A 23,438-nucleotide genomic window follows, 5' to 3' on the forward strand; every position below is an offset into this window, starting at 1 on the left:
ATTGTTCCTGCCAATGGAACATAAACATTTACAAAAGCATCCTCACCCCTGCTCAGATTACATCAATCAGACATTGCAAGAGCAACAAAAGCACAAAATGACACAGAACAATAATGGCAGGCAAATGAGCTCTATTAAATCCCCATTCAGTCCTTGTAGTTAATATCTATTGTGTTTCCCCAGGCAATAAGTCCTTGTTCACCTTAACTGACTGCTTCCTTCCTGTAGCCGCAACAAACACACCCCCAGCCCCTGGCTTTTCCAAACTTCTTTAATCTTCCCTCAGTTCACTAACAGTGATTGACAGGCTTCCTAAAGGCCAATGTTTGTTCCTCCCGGCTTCTCCATCCCTTATAAAGCAGAAAATGTCTCATAATGAAAGGGTTACAGATTGTCACTAATTAGTTGTCATCTCTTATCTAAAACCATGAGCTGTTACTAAGCTACAAAGGGGCGGCAGATCCAAATGGAATAATCCCACTGAATCAGAATGAGTTCTCCGGGTGTTTTCAGGACCCTTTAGTACTGTCGGGCATACTATATAACTCAGCTGATCCCACTGGAGACAGATTGTGTAAAGTTAAATGAGACTGTTGTCTTTCCAACATCAGTTACTCAAGGAGCAGATAAAACTTAAGCTTGTCGTACATTACTGGAATGTAGGGGGTTATTCTGGTTCATTTGCAAGGTAGTGAAATCGCAGCTTTGCGAGTCCACTAAACCCCGCCTTGTGAAGGGTGGCCTGTGCGATTCTCTTGCAGGGACTGCGAATGGATGTTACACAGTACCATCCATTTTGTAGCCTAGTGGGACCCACCCACATCATCTGATGGTCGGATGGTCATCATCCAATAGTGCTCACTTCCACTCCACTTGTAAGTACTGTAGATATTTCAAATTGAGAGGAGGGGTACTCATAAATGATAAGCCTAATCAAAGGGATATGGGAGAGAAAACAGGTTGGGAACCACTGGTCTAGTCTAGTGTGTACCCAGCTTAGCAGTGCTGACAGGCAGGGAAGTCTTATGTGGTCTACTCACTTGAACAATGTAAATGCACACCAACCTGGCGATTCCCTAACAATTAAAAACACACAATATTGTACATACACACTAAACAATCATAGCACCTACTGTAGCTGAATGATGTCTGATTAGAGGACCATGAGCTTCCAATCATGTCTCTGTAGACACATAAGGCCCCCATACACCACAATGAGATTGCACCCAAGCGTACAATCACGAGGGGTTGTAATATGTATTGGAAGCAGATTGTGTACATATCATGCACACACAATCGTGCAATGCACGGTCCAGTGGGTCAAATGGTTGGTCCTCTGATCAGCAGAGCTGCACATCTGATCAGTCATGATTGGGACCAGATTGCATTTGCTTAAAAGTCGTATCATTCAACATGTCCACCGCCTTCCCTCGATGCCGCCTTTCCCCGCACTCCTCCGCCCACCGCCTTCCCCCACCCACCGCCACTGTGTCCTGCACTCCTCTGTCTCGGAGGAGACAGACGACAAAGATCATATTTGACTTAGTGTCTGACAGGGAGCACAGCGCTATGTCCTCCCGGCACTTCCGGGTAACGATGCACCGCTATGCTCCCTGTCAGACGCTAGAGGTCAAATAGGACCTCTAGCGTCTGACTAATCCGAGAGAAGATCTGCGGGAAGTCCAATTATAAAACAAACCTTTAATTAAGAAAAATGATTCATTAATTGCAGCTAAGCCTGGTTCTATAAATATGTATGCGTCCATATATTTACGTATATATTTATAATAAACAAAAACTAAACACAAAAAAACTTTGTCCCAAATATTTTACTTACCACTGTATAATCCAATTTGTTACATAAGTTGTTGCTACATATACCAGAGCCACAAACAGATTGATCTGTAACCAATTCCGACACATTCCTAACCCCCTGGCAACGAGCATTAACCCCTGGCAATGAGCATTAACCCCTGGCAATGAGCATTAACTCTTGGCAACGAGCACCGGCCCCTTGATTGTATGCGGCAGTGGGATAGTACGACGGATTGTGTGCACATATTGAGTACATTGCGTGTGCAAAAAACCACCAATTCTGCCGGGGAGTTGAAGAGAAATCTGGACACAATCATGATTGTGAGCAGGTCTTCCTGATGTATGGCCAGCTTGGGGTAAATTTGCTAAGATGGGAATTTAGCACCTTCTAGAAGATAGATGGTTTGTTATTGGCAACATTCTCTCTTCAATAGAACTCCCATCTTAGCCAATTTAACCTTTAGGGGTTTATTTCCTAAATTGGGATTTCTATTGAAGATGAGCTGTTGCCCATAGCAACCAATCAGAATCGACTTAATTTATTTTGCACCTTCAAGAAGATAATCAATAGAATCTTATTGGTTGCCCATAGAAACATCCCATCTTCAATAGAACTACCACCTTAGTAAATAAACCCCACAGCATATAGGCCCTTATTCCGGTTCACTCGCAAAGGCAAATTCTTTCTCAAATGGAAAAAACCATGTGCACTGCAGGTGGGGCAGATGTAAATTGTGCAGAGAGAGTTAGATTAGAGTGGGTTATTTGTTTCTGTGCAGGGTAAATACCGACTGCTTCATTTTTTCACTGCAATATAGATCTCACTTTGAAGTAAAACCCCACCTCTAATTCTCTCTGCACATGTTACATCTGCCCCACCTGCAGTGCACATGGTTTTTTCCATTTGAGAAGGAATGTGCCTTTGCGAGTGAACCAGAATAACCCCCATAGTCCGTACATACTACATATTATTAAGGACCTATCTTCTAGATATATCGCATCTGCTGATGTAGTCATGTCCCCTTGTCCCATGGTCTTAGGACAAGTCGCCCCCGACTTCCCCCTGAGCTTCCCCGGCTGCTCCCCGGGGGAGCTTGATTAGATTGGCACTTGATGTGCCATTTTTTACATGTGATAAATCGTCTACAGAGCAGGGCTGCTGGTGAGAGCAGGGGGGGCTGGGGATGCTGCGGGGGACACAGGCGGCATAGAGCCAGGCAGAGGGAGCCGGGAGCTGTCAGTGCTAGAAAAAAAAGCCTATATAATGAATGGGCAGCCTGTGATTGGCTGAGCGCTCTCTCAGCCAATTGCTGACTGGCTGAGAGAGCGCTCAGCCAATCACAGGCCGCCCATTCATTGTATGGGCTTTTTTAAAAATTCATTACTGACAGCTCCCGACTCCCCCTACCCGGCTCTATGCCGCCTGTGTCCCCCGCAGCGTCCCCAGCCCCCCCTGATCCCTCCACTGCCGCGCCGCCCCACTAGGTCCCAAGTCGGGTGGTCAGACGTGCAGCAGGTCCGACCACCCGATGCAGATCCGATGCGCACGGGACCGCGCATCGGATCCGAGGGGACATCAAAACTAGCCGATTTTGTTCCGATTTAGGCTAGATCCGACTGATCTGGCCGAAATCTGACCAAAATCGGCTAGTGTATGGGGGCCTTAAGATTTTTATTACAGAAATATCCCAATAATTTTTTTCTTTTATAATTTTCAAGGTAATAAAAAAATCTTTACTTTATTACAGCATACTCAATAAGCATATGACACTCAAATACAATATATAAAAAGAAAAGTCAAGTTTAATCTTTTTTGTTCCCCAGTATTTAAAATGCATTTTCCACGTGTGTGGGTGCAGATTGTACACACATAAGGAATCAATCATGTTTCTATACATTCAGCTTTCAGTGACAGAGGTGCATATGAAAGGAGGGCTTATAATGACTTGCTCCTGCTGCTTACCACCATCAGGGGTGCACTCACTGGCCTCCTGTCACACTAGGGAGGTATCATGCTAGTCTAGTTTATTCAAAATCATACTGCACATGCGCTGGCCCCCAGCCTCTATGTATGGGCGGCTTCAGGAGCAGACCATAGACGCATATTCACGGTCCCGCATCCAGCTCATGGGCAGTATCGTCCTAGGTACTGTTTTTATGGGCTGCCCCTGCAGTAGCCCAGAGGCATCCTGGAGGGAAGGAACACCTCCCAATGGGACTGCCGTGGGTGACTGGCAGGTCGGACTTCCAATAGGAAGTCACTGCTAGTCACAGTGAAGCCAGTGCAGTCTCACAGCCTATATCTGGCTTCACACAGTTTCGGGTTTTACCTGGGGGGGGGGGGGGGGGGGGGGGTGGCTGTGGCCCTGCAGCCCATAGGTAAAACCCGCCATTGTCTAGAACTGTAGCAGACTTTTAGTTTGCTAGATTTATCAAAGCTTGGAGAAAGGTAAAGTACTAGCCCAGGGGTTCCCAATCTTTTTTGATTCACGGCACCCTAGAGAATCAGAATTTTTTTCACGGCACCCCCAGGTCCCGAAAAAATTAAGTAGATTGGGTTTATATGCGATTCTTAGCAGCAGTTATGTGGTAAAGGGCAGGATTTGCTTCTGTTTGTACACATTCTATGATTGGCAGCCACCAGCACTGGTTTTGCTCATAAATAATTAACCATTAATAATTTGAGTTGGTCCTGGACCACCAACCGGGGGGCACCCCTGCATGTGTCCCGAGGCACCCCAGGGAGCCACGGCACACAGTTTGGGAACCACTGTACTAGCCAATAAACTTCAGCCATTTTTCAAACATAGGGCGGGATGTATTAAAATACATCGCCGCCCTTCGCGCACCCCCCGCCGCGATGCCGCCGCATATGTACTAACATATGCGGCTGGCATCGCGATGCGGTGACGGAGGCCCCCCGCGATACCTGTACTGTGGTCTGCGGGGGGTCTCCGTCACCTCCCAACCGGCTTCTGCTGCTTTCACGCCGGGGACAGCTAAGCAAGCTGTCCCCGGCGCTTCCTCCTCCCCCCTGCAGCCGGAAGGACGTCCGGCTGCGTTGCTAGGGGGAGGAAGGGCTTACCTTCCGGGGTCCAGGAGGACCTGCAAGAAGGTAAGCCCAAGGGAGGGGGGAAAGGGGGGGTCGGCGAGGCGGCGGGGTTGCGGCGGGCGGCGAAAAGAAGCCCATAGGCTTCTATAGGGTATCGCCACCCAAATGTGGCGATACCCTGCCCTGCGATATCGCTGCGAACGGGTTTTAGTACATAGGAAAATGCGGTAAAACGGGGGTTTTACCGCATTTTCCCTTTAGTACATCTCGCCCTTAGCCTGTAACATGGCAGTTAGAAGCTGTATGGTTAATGCTTTATCTCTTTCTCTCTAAAGTCATGCACACACCATGAGATATTGGCTAAGGGACAATTTTGACTAAACAATTTAGACCAGATGCACTGGAGATTTGGACTAAGTAATGATAGTCTATGACCTAATCCAAATTGCGTTGCCTGCACAGTCTATCTATGCTAGAGATACTGACAGGTCTGAGTCATTGTGTAGACACAATTAGGGTCGACGTGCATTGGGTCGACCCCACTGAAGGTCGACAGGCCTTAGTGCAACACTTGAAATAAATTGAGACATGGCTAAGGTCGACACAAGCATCAGGTCAACAATGGTAAGGTCGATAGTCAAAAGGTCGACATGAGTTTTTCTGGCTTTTGTCCCGAATGTCGACATAGTGGATACCGCCAAAGTGTACTGCGTCCCCCCCCCCCCCCCCCCCCTCGCTGTGCTCGGCACACTATTCTACAGTGTTGGATGGTAGGGCATGAAATGCCGCCTGTCGGCAAATGTCGGCTATAAAAAATTTGAAAAACCCATATCGACCTTTTGACCGTCGACCTTTCCATTGTTGACCTACTGCTTGTGTCGACCTTCTGACCCTGTCAAACTTAGCCAGGTCAATTCATTTCAGGTGCTGACCTAAGGCAGGAGAAAAACTGGGACATTTTAGCTGACCTTCTAGGAGATTTGGTGGTGGGGGGGGGGGGGAGCACGGACATCCGCAGCCCCAGTCCACCACATATCACCGGCTACCACATAGATAAAGATCACATATGCAGTCATTATCGCACAGAGGACAGCTCCTTTGTGATGCATCCTGGCGATGGCAGCGGGCCCCCGGTGGGGCTTGCTCCGCCTCCTCCTCCCTGCAACCGGAAGGTGATATAGGGGCTAGGGAGGAGGAGGTCACTGGTATGGGCAGCTCAGGTGTGTGTGGGGGGGGGGTGGCATGCATCAGTGCAGGAGTCGAGTTAAGAAGCCCATAAGCTTCTATGGGGTATCATCAGGTTTTGCTGGCGATACCCCCCCCCCCCCCCATCACAGTAACCCGGCGGTTGGGCTTTAGTTCATCCCAAAATGTGCTAAAAACCCAAATAACAGGTTTTTTACCGCATTTTTGCGTTAGTACATCCCCCCGTTTGACCATCTAGTCAAAATCTCAACAAGTCTTCACCCCTTGATAAATCTAGCTCTTAATACTTTTGATTCAAAATCAGGTACTTATGTAATATCTGGGCTCCCGTTTTTCTTATGAGACCACGTCCCCTCACGGGGCTCGCTACACTCGCCACACTTCGGGCACGGTGGCTCGCTGCACTCGCCACACTATATAAAATCAAATCCATGCGTAGTTGGATAGTAGGGGTATGAAAAAATGGGGTGCATTTAACATGGGAGTCCAGATAATACATAAGTACCCAAAATCATGTATTTGGTTTTATAGCTAGGACATTCCTGCTGTTCATTCCTAATATTTACCGTCTTGGCACAGTGTACAGCTGAGACAGATTTCCTCATCCCCCCTGGCTACATATCTAAACTCATTTTACTTTTCCTACTGCCACCATGTAAGGGTTTATTAAAAGGATGGAAGAGGGCAGCTGGTCCCTCCATCTGTTTTCATATATTTCAAGGCCCAAATGAAATAGGTTATACCTTTGGCCAAGCCAGATCTTTTGCTACCCCTTCCTATCACGGTCTGCGGAGGACCAATCTGAATTTCACGCTCTGATTTCGCTCTGCGCTATTCTTACCCCTGCCAAAGTCTTTCATACTTGCTGATTACCTTCTCTTTCTCTAGTAACAAAAGCGATTCCTTCCTTTCAACTGGAGCTCATTTACAATCAACAAAACCCAGCTTAGGATGTGCTAATGTACAGTATACCTTTAGGGAGTGACAGTACAGCGTCAATATCTTATTTTTAGAACAGGACGGAGCAGAATAGGTGTATTTCAGTGTTCCCTTTGTCACCATTTACTGTTGACAGAATAGATTCAAATTTGTGAACAAAGCCGTGTAACACTTTGCAGGTGCAGAGGAGAGGGGGTGCGGGTTAAAACAAAAGACTTGCAAAGCCTAATGGTATTTCTTGTCATTAACAACCCTTTGATGTTCATACTCTAGGCTGTCTTTTATCTTCTCTTTTAGATTTTTTTTTCTTTAAAGATCCATACAGCCTGGATCTTTCTACGCTTCTTTCTAAAGGCACGGGGACAGTGCTTATGCTAAACTTCCTAAAATCTCCTGGAATGCTATGCTTATACATGGGGGGTTATTCTGATTCACTCGGAAAGGCACAATCACTCTCTAATTGACAAAACCATATGCACTGCAGGTGGGGCTGATGTAACTATGTGCAGAGAGAGTTAGATTTGGGTGTTTTATTATTTCTGTGCAGGGTAAATACTGGCTGCTTTATTTTTACACTGCAATATAGATATCAGTTTTGAAGTAAAAACCCCACCCAAATCTAATTCTCTCTGCACATATTACATCTGCCCCCCCCCCCCCCCCGCAGTGCAGATGGTTTTGTCCATTAGAGAGGGACTGTGCCTTTCCGAGTGAATCAGAATAACCCCCATAGGGTGAGGCTTTTTGGGTGATTATATCCTCAATAATACAAAGGCTGTAACACTGTACCAAAGGTGTGAACAGATAACTGTCTATACTTCTTTTAGGGGGTTATTCAATCCCGGTCACTGTTTCCACCGGGGAAATAACAGCCGCCGCCTATTCAATGCTGCCCTTTTCCGACAGCATTGAAGGCAGATTCCGACAAAACAGATCCGACATTTAAACAAGTCAGATCTGTTTGTCGGAAACTAATGCAGATTGTCGAATTCACGGCAGTTTCTCGACAATCCTTGGCCGTTTTTGCCAACACGCCCACTTTCTGATACTCGACTGCCGGAACGGTGAATTCTGGCTGTCGAGTTTCAGATGAGCTGGAAGAAAACGGTCCAGGATTCCGACTGTCGGGACATTCCGAAAGTCTGAATCCCGGATTGAATTCCACCCATAGTCTCTTTAATTGTTATATATAGAACAGATCATTCAAATTGCTTTACTATTGTTTTGATAAACATATGGACATTTATTTTGAACACATTGGAGCATATGTGATAGGGCCGGAGTTTGCCAGAGGTGCCAGATGCCGGCGGAACTCAGACTTTTTCCTTTTAAAGCGGCAATCATTTACAAGCATGGTTATGCCTTGTAAATAATTGGCCATGCACCTCTGCCCAATTTAAACCCTATTACATACGCAACGTTTTTTTTGTGCCTACATGGAGCATGGGGAAGCAGGGACGGTGTAATGGTTAGCATTACTGCCTCACAGCACTGCGGTCATGGGTTCGATTTCTCACCATGGCCCTAACTGTGTGGAGTTTGTATATTCTCCCCTTGCCTGCGTGGGTTTCCTCTGGGTACTCCAGTTTCCTCCCACAATCCAAAAATATATTGGTAGGTTAAAGCGCTTCCATCAAAATTTACCCAAGAATGAATGTGTGTGCGTGTACATGTGGTAGGGTCGGGAATATAGATTGTAAGCTCCACTGGGGCAGGGACTGATGTGAATATTCAACTATTCTCTGTAAAGCGCTGCAGAATATGTGTGCGCTATATAAGAAACTGTTAATAAATATATAAAATAAATGGTATAGGTGGGAGCTGCCATGTTAATTTAGTGGAAGTTAACTGGAATCCATGCGTCCTAGCAGAAGAGAGACACCTAGTGGTATATATTAATAGGCTAATAGCTCTGTCTCTGAAGGTTCAGCACTAAGGCCCTTATTCTGATTGACGCGTACTTTACCGCATACTTTCGGATCGCGTCTTTACGGCGTCTGCGCATGCGTGGAGAACGCAACGCGCATGTGCCACGCCTTGACTCCGTACCTGTTCGGCCAAATCCCGTACAAAACTGTTCCCCGCAATCAGTCGGGAAATATGGGCGTATTATGGGCGTCATGCGGAATGACACATGGGCGTAGTTTCAAAGTGGGCAAAACGGGGCGGAAACATGGGCGGACACGGGGGAGTACACTTATGTTGGGGGGCGTACATTCGGATACCACTCCGAATGCACGCGATCAAAAAGGGAAGAAATGTGCGGTGTCCACAAGTGTACTATTGCTTTGCGGACACCACTCGTTCATGCGGTAGGCGAACGTACGCCTAATGACTACAAGCATTAACACCTGAACCCAATAGAATCGACTCCTTTACTCATTACTCACTAATAGGACGCTTGTCAGTGCTTTAATTGAAACCATTGCTGCTTCAAGGAAACCGTACTAATCCCCCACATATGCTGTACTTGTCACACACTTTAAAACTGCTAACAATGGACATGACTGAATATTAATACTAGCAATACACATGTGTATTCGACATGTACTCATGAAACCACACATTTTTGGTAAAGTAAACAAATTTATTTCTATACATGTCACAGTCAATGCCACTGTGATGCAATGACCAAAAAATAAAAAATCCCAAACAAAAACAACATGGCAGGAATGTACAAAAATAAATAAGAATACAAAACAAATATAATTGCACACAGATGGACTCCAGCACCTCCTATGTGCCACTGCACATGCAGCCAGTGGGAAATGAGGAGGCTGCTGGCCCTTCGACAGCAGGCCAACCTGCACCTGACCATTCTACAGCAGGGCAACCTACACCTGGCCCTTCTGCAGCAGGCCAACCTGCAGCTGGCTCATATGCACCATCAGCAGAATCATTTGGAACACAACCGGGGACTTCACAAGATAGTACCATGGCCATCACTTCAAGTACAGCTGACAGTAATGGCAGGCAAAAGAGGGCAACAGGGGCACCAAAAAGGACATATGAAGCAAGGGCTCATCTGGTTACCCTCAGCACGTGATTGGACAGAAGAAGCTGACACACACAGCACAATGGAAGATTTGGGACCACATAACGGTGGAGATTAATGCAGCCACAAGTTCATTTGCGACCACGTTTGGCCTTGGGAGGCTCCTTGGCCTGTGCAGCAGCTCTTCTGGCACGGGCAGATGCTGGGGCAGGTGGAGCAGATGATGTTGAGGGGTTGGCTGGTCTACCCCTCCTGCCAGCAGGGAGTGTTGCCGGTGGTAATGCACCAGAAACGGATGACATTAGGACCCTGTTGCTGGTAACCAGCTCCACCATAAGCTCATTATGGTGGAGGAGGAGATCATTTTGGCGGGTGGCTTGCTCGGCCAGCACCTGAGCACTTGCAGCCATGGCCTGATGTGACTCAGCCATGGCCTGCATGCTCGCAGCGATGGCCTGCTGGGTGCTGACCAAGCTCGCCAGGATCTCCTCGGTCCTATGCATCCGTTCTGATGCCAACTCTCCCTGCTGGTTGATGTCCCCAAGCATGTTGGCCAAGGCGGCCAAATCGGCTTGGTCCGATGGCTGCTGCTGCACAGGCCTACCCCTGGGGCCAGGTGGCACGGACTCCTCCACCTCCTGAGCAGAGTCGGCACCAAGCGGTGGGTTGTCTGTGGAAAAAGATAAACAAAATTAGGACACATTCTAAGATAATTACTTGCACAAGTTTATGGCATGACCAATATTTACCTTCAATAAAAGACGCAAACACTTCAGCTGGGGCCTCGCTATCCATCGTGCTCACCCCCCTGATCTCCTCAACTGATATACAGCTCTCGGCCATCAACTCCAGGGGGGTGAGCTCTAGCCCTGATGGCATGGGCCCGGCCCCAGATGTCTGGCTGTGTTCCCACCGCTTGGTCATCTTCCTCTTCAGGTTGGTTTTGAAGTCCTGCCACCTGCAATGTAAGTTGACATATTAATACATGTCACTCCAGATGTTAGCTGTTGCAGCCATTGCTCTGTGCTACATATTACGACATGTGATTAATGTCCAATAAATAATATTACATGCAACTATGATATCAACCGTTCCAATACACATTCACAATCACCCTACTCTAACTCTCAACGAAATAACATGTCAATAATGTCTGTGTATCGTAACAACCTCACGGGCCATTTGCAAAATCCATCTAAGCATCAATTAAATCATTACTTGGCTATTACTGGGCACATGTATCACAAAACAACTTGCCTCTTCTTCACATGGTCCGTCTCACGAACTTGTGGCGCTACTTCATTAATCTCTGCCGTTATCTGTTCCCAAATCTTCCATCTGCGTGTGTGTGTCAGCTTCTCCGATGGACACTCAATCCAATCACGTGCTCGGGGAACCAGGATGGCAAGCTCCTGTGCTTCATATGCCTTATTTTTTTTTGGTGGTTCCTCTGTTGCCCTGGCTCTCCCCTTGCCACGTCCATGGCCACGCCCCCTGTCACGTGTCGCTGCACTTGAAGTGCTGGCCATGGTACTACCTTGTGAAGTCCCCGGTTGTGTTCCAAACAATTCTGCTGATGGTGCATATGAGCCAGCTGCAGGTTGGCCTGCTGCAGAAGGGCCAGGTGCAGGTTGCCCTGCTGTAGAATGGTCAGGTGCAGGTTGCCCTGCTGTAGAAGGGCCAGCAGCCTCCTCATTACCCACTGGCCGCATGTGCAGTGGCACATAGGTGGTGCTGGAGTCCATCTGGTCAAATAGTTGCTGCAGGTCTGGGTCCACCTCTGGTTGTGATCCAGACATGTTAGCAACAACATTGTCACCTTCTAATACACCTTTATATACTGTTTGTGTATCCTGTTTGGCGGACATCAGCGGCAGCTGCGTTCCGTGCGTGAGCGTACGTCGCTGTTTTTTCGCGCCGCATACGGTGGCGGAAATTCCATTGTGTAAAACCTGGCGAAAGTTCGACATGAAATACTGGTCACCAATGCTAACATTGCATAGAATCTTCTGATACACCTGTGACTATTGCACAATACACATGCTATTTGCTAGCATGACATGACATTTGATTCATGACTACTGTGGTATTGTGGAGTTTGTTTGCAAGCTAAAAGTAGCCCAATCCCTTAGATAATCCAGGCCACAAGTCATGCAATACTCATCTCTACTGTTATAGACCACACATGTGAGAGGCCTATAAATAGTGACTGGCTGCTAGAATCATTTGTCTCCAGATCTGGACTTGTCAGGGTCTAAGGTAAGCTCTTCCATGCTCCTTGTAGATATGATATCCATTAACAATGTAAGTGTATGAATGTATGCACCATTGCCTCACTGCCTACAGATTGTTGGGCCAGCAAAGTGCGTGTCGCATTATTGCAACATGTCACATGTTCACTATTTCACTCACAGGTCTTAAACCTGTGTGGGTTCATCTATTGCAGGACAACATGTCCCAGCAATAGATGAAATGTCTCATAGTACATGATGTCGGCAAAAAATGCTGACACCTTTATCTGTGTGTTTAGGACGGTGTGTATTGAGTTCATATTATTGTTACATCATTATAGAGTCAAATGGATCTGCGGGATTTCACGGGGCGGCCATCTATTGTACGTATTGAAGCATACAAATCTATTTGTAGTCGGATATGGCCATTATGTGCATAGGTGCATCAGTATTTATGTTCATTTCTTTATAGGTTGCTGAAGCAATGATGCGCTACATGGAGAGGAGGCTAAGGGCACTTGCGGCTCTCCCCACTCGTCGCCCAAGGAGGCCAGGACGTGCTAGAATCTATCGCACACGGGTGACTCTGTTTGCTATGCCCGATGATGAGGTACTTACTAGGTACCGGTTACCGCCACATGTAATTCTGGATCTGCTCTCGTTAATTGAGAGTGATCTGGAACCTCTACACGGGATCACGACAGCAATTCCGCCTCACACACAGCTGCTGGCGGTGTTGCATTTCTGCGCCTCAGGATCATTCCAACAAGTAGTGGCAGTACTTGCTGGAATATCTCAGCCGGCCTTCTGCCGAATCCTGAGGCGTGTGACGTCGGCCATGTTCAGGCGCAAGGGGCACTTCATGGCCATGACATTTGCCACCGAGACCCTGCGCAGAAGCCAGCAGGCCTTCCATCAAATTGCTGGCTTCCCTAATGTGATAGGGGCTGTGGATGGCACCCATGTACCATTTGTGCCTCCATCTCGAAGTGAGAAGATATATAGGAACCGCAAATTGTTCCACTCACTGAACGTGATGGTGGTATGTGGCCCATCCATGGAGATTCTCGCCTTCAACTCGAAGTTTCCCGGAAGTGCCCATGACTCTCATGTCATCCGACAAACCGGGATATGGCAAAGACTACAAGAGCTGGAAGGCCGTGATGCGTGGGTTCTGGGTGACTCCGGTTACCCATGTACGCCCTGGCTACTTACGCCGTACAGCTACCCAGCACCGGGCCCACAGGAGGCATTCAATCGGGCGCATGTTGCCACCAGGCAAGTGGTGGAGCGCTCAATTGGCCTTTTAAAGGGTCGATTTAGAGTGCTCCACCGCACTGGTGGTGACTTACAATATGCGCCTCAAATGGTGTCGAGGATCGTGGGCCTGTGTATATTTTTCCACAACATTGCTGTGCGGCGTGAGATACCCTTTGATGAGTGGGAGGTACCATCTGAGCCGCAAGATCCGCCCATGCGCCCATCCCGCGCCCCTGAATGCCGGAGGGGATACCAGCTGCGGGACTCTGTGGCGCAAAGATACTTCAGGTACATGTTATCGAGTTGACAGAACACACCAATTTTAGTAAAAATCACCCCTTCAAATAAGTACAGTGTGTTAGTTGTCAGTGTTACAAAACGAAAATTAGCCAGCCTGCCCTCCTAATGGCAAAGAAATAGGAGATATTTATCATATGTGCTTAGTTTTGGGGGAAGTTCAATATAGGTGCTCATTATTATACCTTGTACAAGGGATCTTATGTGTTTGTTATATCTTCATTATTGTAGTTGATACTATCCCTGATGACTGGTGAGTACATTGATTTATTCTCTAATGTGTTGGGGATTTTTTCCTGTGTTGATGTATGATTTGTTTGCAGATATATATATATATATATATATATATATATATATATATATATCTATATATATGATATTTGAATTTATTAACATGTTTCAACATTTCAAGGAGCAGGCAGCCAGGCAGCCAGGCAGCCAGGCACCCAGGCAGGCAGGCAGGCAGGCAGGCAGGGCTGGTGTATAATGCTGGTCTCAGGATACCTGCAAGTATGTGTATGTGTCTTTTAAACATAAATGTACGCATACACATAGATGCATAGAGTAAGTAATGCTAACTACAGCTATGCGTTGCTAAGCTATAGCACGCGTTGCTTGGCGGAGCGAGGCGTCATTGGATTTGCTAAGTGCATACACACTGTGTTTTATATATATCAGATTTGTTCATTGCCATACATCAGCACTACTGTTTTGAAGGCATGCGAATTTGTCACCATTTGTGTTGGCGCAGAGACGCTGTTCATGTAAAGATGAACAATAAAGTTATTAACACAAATAACTGTGATAAACCAATGCCACCACCTGATTGGTTGATAGATGCCATTGTTAACATGGCGGAGACACGAAGGGCAGACCCCTTTTCACCTGCGGAGCTGAGGGTTCTGGTCTCCGTCATGGAGACAAGGCTGGGCCGTGCGGGGCCCTTTATCAGTAACCGCCATAAGCGGAGGGCCTATGCTGCGCCCGCACTCGGGTGCGGAGGTCCATCGGGCAGCTCGAGAGGCGGTGGTCGGACCTCCGCAGGCGCCAGCCCCAGCTGCTACAGCAAATCAGGGGCGAAATTGCTGATTGTGAGTATTTTAGCTATGAAATTTCGCACTTACAACATAGCATATATAAACAATAAAATGTGTCTCATGATAAGTGGGTGTCCATGGGTTTAAAAGTCCATAGACTGTTATGTGTGCTTCTTCCTGGTTAACATGCAGTCATGTGGCTTTTATATGTAATGACATAGCATTGAGGATTCTGATGCATACAATGTGCCAGATCTAATATGTGTTACACATTGATAAATGCCAGGGTTGTAATGTTTGAACAAATTACTAACAATCACATAATAATTTAAATGTCACATTTTGGAGCCCATTAACAGTAAGGAGCTACTTTCCTGCATCGTTTGCCATCATTATCACCCTTCCATGTATGTCTTGTTATGGATTAATACATGTGCCCCAATGACCCGACATTGACCATGATTTTTTTTTTCTACCACACAGCACGAGCCCGAGCCCAACAGGCCCGTGAAGAGGCCGAGGCAGCCCTGGCCCAGGAGGAGGCCCAAGACCCTGAGGAGGAGGTGGCGGCAAGGGTGGAGGAGGAGGAAGTGGAGGAGGAGGAAATGTTGGAGGAGCAAGTGGAGGAGATGGTGGAGGAGATGGTGGAGGAGGTGGTGGAGGAGGAGGAGGTGCCTGAGGAGGTGGTGGTGGAGGAGGTGGAAGAGGAGTTGGTGGCAGAGGAGGAGGTGTTGGTGGCGGAGGAGGAGGTGGAGGAGGAGGTGGTGGTGGTGGAGGAGGAGGTGGAGGAGGAGGTGGTGGTGGTGGAGGAGGTGGTTGTGGCGGAGGAGGTGGACGAGGTCATGGTGGCGGAGGAGCTGGCGGAGGAGGGGGCTGAGGAGGCCACGGTTGCCCCAGAGGTGTCCGATTCCGAGGGGGAGGAGGCATGTCAGGCCCCGGAGTCACATCTGATCGGTATGTTTACATAATGCATCATTCATGAAGTAGTTGTACTGGTATTTGTTATGTAGCACTGGTGATGATAAATGTTGTTAGAATACTATTAATACAGACCCCAAAGTGGGTAGCTACAGATACAGGTACGGGTTAGATGGGGTGTCCAAGGCATCCCTTTCATCCAGGACACCTCTGAATTACACAGGTTTGTGGGATGGCTTGGAGCTCCATTTTGACTGCCACATAACCGTTGTAGATAAACAGGATCCTGGAGTAAAGGGATGAGTGGATCATTTGTGGATTAAATTCACCTGCTGCAAGCGTTGATTATGACCCATCAAATAGTGGAATCTATATTGTTGGTGAATGTTATTTCTAAACTATAGGATGTATGCTATAAATGGAGTATGGGCCGGCCTACCTTGGAATGGAGTCACAAGTTGCCAGTGTCCCAGGAGCCTCCTCTACCTAAACACCCCCTGTAGTTCAGATTGTTTTTTTGCCGTCACAGAATTGTAGGTTGGTTTAGACAGAATTATGATTTGGAGGATGTGTACTGTGCATTCCTGACATTTGCATAACTCCCATGGCACGAACCATCACTGAACTTAGACTGAGGAGATTGTGACAAGTTCTTATTGACGGAGGCCATGACATGCTTGTCATTGGTTAGTCATGGGTGGGTTGTGACTGAGAAGAAACACTATGACTGTTATGTCTTCTGCAGAGTAAAGGGTAGAGGGACAAAAACACAGTATGTAGTAAATAAGTGTGTATGTATGTAGATATGTATGTGTCATATCTATTTATCTATGTGTGTCTCTATCTCTCTACATAGATATATATATATACACATGTCACCTAGCATTTGTGCAATTTATGTAGCAGTATGTGAAATGTATGCATGAATATCATGACAAATTTTTGCCCCTTTGACATGCCCACAGATGACACCACACCGGCAGATGAGGGAGTTATTGGGGCCCTCCTGCGGGCGGAGCACCATTTGAGGCTCTTACTAGCAGATCTGCAGGACCTTCGCGATCTCCTGATATAATTTATAATTTTATATTTTGTGATTGACATGTTAATTTTGGTTTATAATAAATGTTTTATGCAAGTTCACAGTTGTTGGTTTTCTTTGCACATTAAACAGTATATGTGTAGATTGTTTATAATCTTTTACACAGGGTCTAATAGAAACCATTGCACTTCAATTGCTGTAAGGGTTAATGTGTGCAATGCATGTGTTAGGCATGCTTGTAAGGATATATTGGCATCTAATTGATTCCAATTCCAAATAAGAAGTTTTTTATGAGGATAGGTAATTGAATAAGTGGGTCATGTGATATATTGCAGAAGATACATAATAGTGGGTTGTTTGGCGTAAATACTCCGCTTACGTGCGGTAGCACCGCTTGGCTCCCGTTCGGATGCGGTATTCCCGAGCATACTCTGTAATACTCTGTAATACCGTGCAGAATCTGAGTGTTTCTCCCGCACACGCATGGTTTGTATGTCGTCCGTAAACACGCCCTGTTCTTAAAGAGTGAGTCCGTCCGAATGCGGAGGACCCGTGGGCGTTTCTACGGACGATGGCCGCACGCGGCAGAACACCGTTGCGTGCGGACCGCTCCGTAAGAATGCGGGAATATCCGCACCGATCAGAATAAGGGCCTAAACACCGTCAGCATATTAGCAATTAGGCCAGGCATGTCCAAACGATGGCCCTCCAGCTGTTTTGAAACTACAAGTCCCATCATGCCTTGCCACAGTTTTGCTATTAGGGAATGCTAAAACTATGGCAAGGCATGCTGGGATGTGTAGTTTCACAACAGCTGGAGGACCACAGATTAGACATGCCTGAATTAGGAGAAAAGCTTTGTTCCCATTTCTTAGTTTTCATTTGCCTACTCATTAAGGGCAGGGAGCCACCATGTTTTTTTTTAGGACAGGAGCACCACAACCATTCAGGAGTCAAAATATAATTTAATTTTGCCATTCAGGGACAGGTCCATCCTTAATGTCTTTGGAGTGAAGTGCGGATGTGTGGCAGCCATTGCCAGGAAGTGTTCTGGAGGGTTATGGATCAACGGGTTCACAGTGTCTAGATCAGGCATGTCCAACGTTGGCCCTCCAAATGTTGTGAAACTACACATCCCAGCATGCTTTGCCTCAGTTTTGCTATTAGAAAATGCTAAAACTATTGCAAAGCATGCTGGGATGTGTAGTTTCACAACATCTGGAGGGCCAACGTTGGACATGCCTGGTCTAGATCGACAGTTAAAAAGTAGACACAAGCAAAAGATCGACATGTAATAGGACGACACACGAAAAGGTCGACTTTAGTTTTTCAGGTTCTCGTGGTGTCAATGTTGACACCTGAGCTCATTGACCCCCATGCTTCAGGTCCATGTTACTGTTCCCAATAGGAATCCAAGTGAATGGTAAAAAGTGAAAAATGTTAAGAAAAAAAAAATTAAGAATAAAAACATTGTGAAAAACTCATGTCAACCTTTTCAGTGATGTGTACCATTGGCATGTCGACATTTTGCTTCTGTCAACCTGTTCTCAATGTTGACCTTCTGTGTGTTAAACATTTGTCAATGTCGACCTTGTGACCATCCATTACAAGTGACTGTGCTGTGTCCATCTGCAAGCTGTGCCCTGTCCCCTTAGTGTAATTCCATCACAAAGAGGTCGCATCGGGGGTGACACAGCTCTGCCATTATAGATTCAAAAGCTTCACTGAAAGAAACAACGGATGCCACCACTTGGGGTGCTAATGTGGGGGACACAAGGGGATTTTACTGTGTATGCTGCAAGTGAGGTTTGCCCGGCAGTCGGGATTCCGATAGTCACTACCCCGACGTCGGAATCCCCCTGCTAAAAGCCTGATACACGGGCAGCGGGTATTCTCCCTTGTTGGGGTCCACGACCCCCATAGAGGGAGAATAAAATAGGTGGCGAGCGCAGCGAGCACTGTGCCTGCATCATGGCGAGTGCAGCGAGCCCGCAAGGGGCTTAATTGCGCTCCCCCGCTGTCTGAGTCCGGGCAGTCAGGATTCCGATGTCGGGCTAATGACTGTCGGAATCCTGACTGTTGGGGTGTTATACCACACCCCTAGCAACTACTGAGAGCTCTGAGCGGTGCAGGTCCTCATCTCTGCCATACAGCTGTGCTCTGGAGACAGTATTTCGGCAGCTTACAGTATATTATTGATTTGAACCATTAGTGAAAAAGCTGCAGTTGCAGATATGAATGTCGCGGTGTTGGGACCCAGAGAAGAGCAGGGGCCAGTAGTTTCCGCACAATGGGGGTAATTCTGATCGCATGGCCATGAATTTGCAGCATTTAGGTAGACGCCACCCTGCCAGAGTGAAATCCCGCCTTGTGAATTAATATGTACGGCTGCAAATGTGAATATGTTCAAAACCATTTGTAAGCCGGTCACCATCGAATGATTGATACACTGGGCACCAGTCATCGCAGGCGCAGAGTAGCCATGCTATAAAACCAGGCGTACCTGGTCTGATGCTGACGTCAGATTTCTACTTCCTGTCAATCACCTTGCGAAGGGCCAGCGATCAAAAAAAGTAGCAGGCGCTTATAGCAGGACGGCCTCTCGCATGCGTATTACGGGCCGTACCCACTCTCAGTCTATCGATAGTCGCCCGCTGTGCGAATTCATGCCCATGCAATCAGGTCGAAGTAAACCAAATAGTTCACTGTGCTGATCTGGGAGTCCGGGGGATGTGTCCTGTTCCACCACTGATTTGTAAACATATCATATAAAATAATCATCAATCCGAGAAATGGGAAATGTGAGATTCACAGCACCTATAATGTTTGTCTTGATTACTTTAGTAGCGTTCAAAAACATTTTTGTTTTAGATCTTAATGGCCTTAAAATGATTACACACAAATGTTACACCTCTCAATCGGCCTCATTTAGAAATGCTGCAATTTGTCATAGTGTGACGTCAGCCACCCATGTACCCATGGGAATGCCCATCGGTTTCATGGTGACGCCCATTAAACGCACCGGGGATCTGGGCAGCGGTAGCTTGGGAGCTTGTATCGCTATTTGACGGGGGGAAGCGCTGCTGATTTGAAAAGACAGGCCGGACACTGATTGGCTGAACGTCCGGCCAATCAGCGTCCAACCAGTCTTTTCAAAATCAGCAGCGCTTCCCGGCCAGCAAATAGTGCTACAAGCTCCCTGCCCCCGCTGCCCGGATCGCCCATCATCAACGCTGCTACAACACATGGGTAGGTGTGTGGGGGTGGCCGAATTATTTTGCCATGGGGCTCGGTGTTATGTAAAGACGGCCCTGGTGCAACTTGCCGAGGCCGTTCGTTGCTGGGGCCTGCACATGCGCAAATACGCGCTTGCAAATGACCTTGATTCAGTTAAAGTGTCAACCTTAGATTGTCTGTTCAAGTGGGTACCCACAGAAGTTCTTTTCAGAACATCAATTCATTATGGTTTCAGAAGCAAAGACATGTTATGCCTCAATCGGGCCTCTCTATTAGTTTGTGTGCAGTCAACTACTTAGTGATTTGATGGCTTTGGTTAGAAGCCAATTTTCAAACGTCTTAGCTTTCATTCTTATCTCCACGTGGCAACAGTAGATCAAAAGCAGTATATTAAAAATCACTGTGAAAGGAAGGCTTTAAAAAAATGTTACATAAATTGCACTTAAATAGAGCCTATCAAAATGATTAACAATGCACAGCGGCTCAGACAGAAAGACGTATGAGCCCCGGACCCAGCGTCTCTCTGTGGCAGACGCATATTCAACTCTACAGTGTAACGCAATAAAAGGAGACTTATTAGCAGAACATTTACAACACTAACGTCTGGCAACTGGAGATATAATTAATGATAAATGTTGCACTGAATGAATGAAGGAAACATTAATTTCACCAATTTATCAGGGCATACATTGCTGCTGGAAAGTTTGTGATCCCTTTAGAATATCGTAGAAACGTGACCTTAAATATGTTCTGATGACGATCTTAAGATGGAAAATGCAATAAATGGTACGCTTTTTTCATTTGTCAACATTAAGCCTTTGAGTGTCAATGTTGCTGTGAGAGAACATCAAAATATCTGCTAAAAATACCAGCGTCGCTCACATTTGTTATATAAATTCAAATAAAAAATGCTGTGTAAAAAAAGATTGTTTCCTATATAAGGTAAACATTACAGGTCATTAGGATGAATAAATATGAATAAATATTTTCACACCTATTTTGATACATTCACTTGGCACTTAAAGGGTTACATTTAAATAAGTGGACAATTAAATGATTGGAAAGTGTGTGAACCTCTAGGATTATCGGTTCTGTAAGAAGGATTGGGCAAAGATTCCTCTGCCAAGGGTGGCCAAACCTGTCCTCAAGATCTACCAATGGTGCATGTTTTCAGGCAACCTGTGGATCTATAGTAGGAATGAATGCAGCATGTTTTAAAATGAGACAGTTAGTAATGACTACAGCTGTGCACCAGCTAGGTAACCTGGAAAACGTGGACCGTTGGTCGATCTCGAGGACCGGTTTGGCCACCCCTGCTCTAAGCTGATATGTGGGGACTAATCAAACATTGCCATTTTCTTTTTATTGGAGTCGGTGCAGCTCAAGGAGGTATTGATATTCATAATGTCAACACCACAGTGTGAACAGTTATCGTGTTGACATTGTTAAGCTGTATCCCCCATCTGAATCAGATTTACATGGGGCCACAATGGTTGCTTTTCTTGGGAGGGGGCGAAGAGACGCGACCACGTATATATTAGGGCGGAGTGAAAACATTTAAATTGAGAAATTCAAAATTGGCTAGTGTGGAAAAGTTGTGACTTGACCTAAATAAGAAACGTGCAAAAGCATTTTGATCTAAGTCAACATCTTCTGTTCTCAGAGGCAGAACTCTGGGAGGCAATGGAGTCATCTGCCGCCGGGCTCCTGCTCCCAAGGGGGCACCTCTCCTCCACTGTGAGTTTGAATCAGTTAATTGAAAGCCATTTACATCACTTCTGTGGCTGTCTCCTCCTCCTAGCAGGTCCATAGATGCCACGCTCACTTTATTCTAAACATAATATCCATAACATACATACATGCATACATTTATTTATATAAGGTGGTGTGTGTGTGTGTGTGTGTGTGTTGGGGGGCACCAATATTTATCTTGCCTCCGGGCAACTGGGACGAACTTACGCCACTGTCTGTTCTGGCAAGGCGCCTAAAGTTTCTGACGAGGGGGTTAGACCCGGTAGCAGCTTAGAGCTGAACTCTGGATGGCAGCTGTCAGCATTCATACTTAGCACTTTCACCTTGTGCAGCAGATTATCAGAATATAAGCGATGTACCGGAAAGCAAATGAGTGCAGTGAAAAGTCATGTAAGACAGCCCTATCCTGAATGAGTATGAGCATCCTATGTATCAGAAGTGTGCTCAATGTAAGCAAAGAACTAAATGGCAGCATTCCCCTCAGGCTTCTTATTGCATACCTACTATAAGTGTCAATACAATAGGGATGGCTATTGGTGGGTTAATCCTCAATAATACCAGTGGCATATAACCTTGATGGTATAAAACCATCTGCCACCGATGGTCACCGTGCTTTATAATTCATTGAGCTGCGTACCGATCACAGTCTGGAGGTGGGGCTTCACGGGTGCATCAGCGGATGGAACTAGGCTCAGTGTCCATTGGGCGGTTCTGTACCATAAAAGGCGGGACACCATCTGTCTCTCCACCAGTGGCAGTTTTTACCTATTGGCTGCAAGGCTGCAGCCCCCCAGGTAAAAGCCGCCACTGTGAGACTGCATTGGCTTCACTGCGATTGGCAGTGACTTCCTATTGCCAGTCACCCAAGGCAGTCCCATTGGAAGGTGTTCCCTCGCTTCGGGGATGCGTCTTTGGCTTCTATGGTCTGCATACAAAGCAGCACATAGAACCAGGGGTAATGGAACCTACGTCGGTACTGTACGATCTGTATTGTACAGGTGCCGGGACCGCAATTTCACGTCTATGGGCTGTTGCCGAAGCAGCCCATAGAAACTGTCTGCATGCGCAATACATAGGTGGGTACTGCGCATGCGCTGGTCCTGGTGCCTGTCATGAAGTTTGGAGAAATTCCGAACACAATTGGCTGGTGGGCGGGCCTAACTCCTGGTCTGTGGGCGGAGCCACATATGTAAACACAAGTCCGTCTTGTGTGTACAGCGTTCCAGGGCTGGTGAGTATATTTTCTTTCAACAGGAACCCCACATGGATTCTGCTGGACAGGGGGACCTGAATTACGATCAAGATAGGTAAGTATCTGTATGAATTGGCTCCATATGTAATAAAGTTTTATTTTTCTGGTGTGTGTTACACATTTATCAGCTCGGTGGCCACCAGGGACAGCCCCGCACTTCAACATGGGCCTGGATTGTGGAGGGGGGAACCCCTTCATTGGGGGGGGGTCCCCACTTCCCCAGGATGTCTGCCCATGCTGACCGGTCAGGGAGTTAATGCTTTGGCCGGGGCATTTGTATAAAAAGTCTCCCCCAGCTGTGGCATTACCCTGCTGGCTGGTTGGGCCCGGTGCTGGTTCTTGAAATACAGGGGACACCTACTCGTTTTGTCCCCGTATTTTGGGAACCAGGACCGGCCCTTGAGC

At 46.8% G+C, this 23,438-nt stretch overlaps 1 protein-coding gene across 1 annotated transcript in view; it reads right to left on the reverse strand.

Annotated features, from left to right (window-relative positions):
- MYO3B (myosin IIIB) overlaps positions 1 to 23,438 on the reverse strand; it is a 70,004-nt gene that overhangs the window by 7,821 nt on the left and 38,745 nt on the right. The window lies entirely within an intron of this gene.

Source organism: Crinia signifera, chromosome 7, assembly GCF_055691185.1.
Source record: "Crinia signifera chromosome 7, ASM5569118v1, whole genome shotgun sequence".
NCBI lineage: Eukaryota > Metazoa > Chordata > Amphibia > Anura > Myobatrachidae > Crinia > Crinia signifera.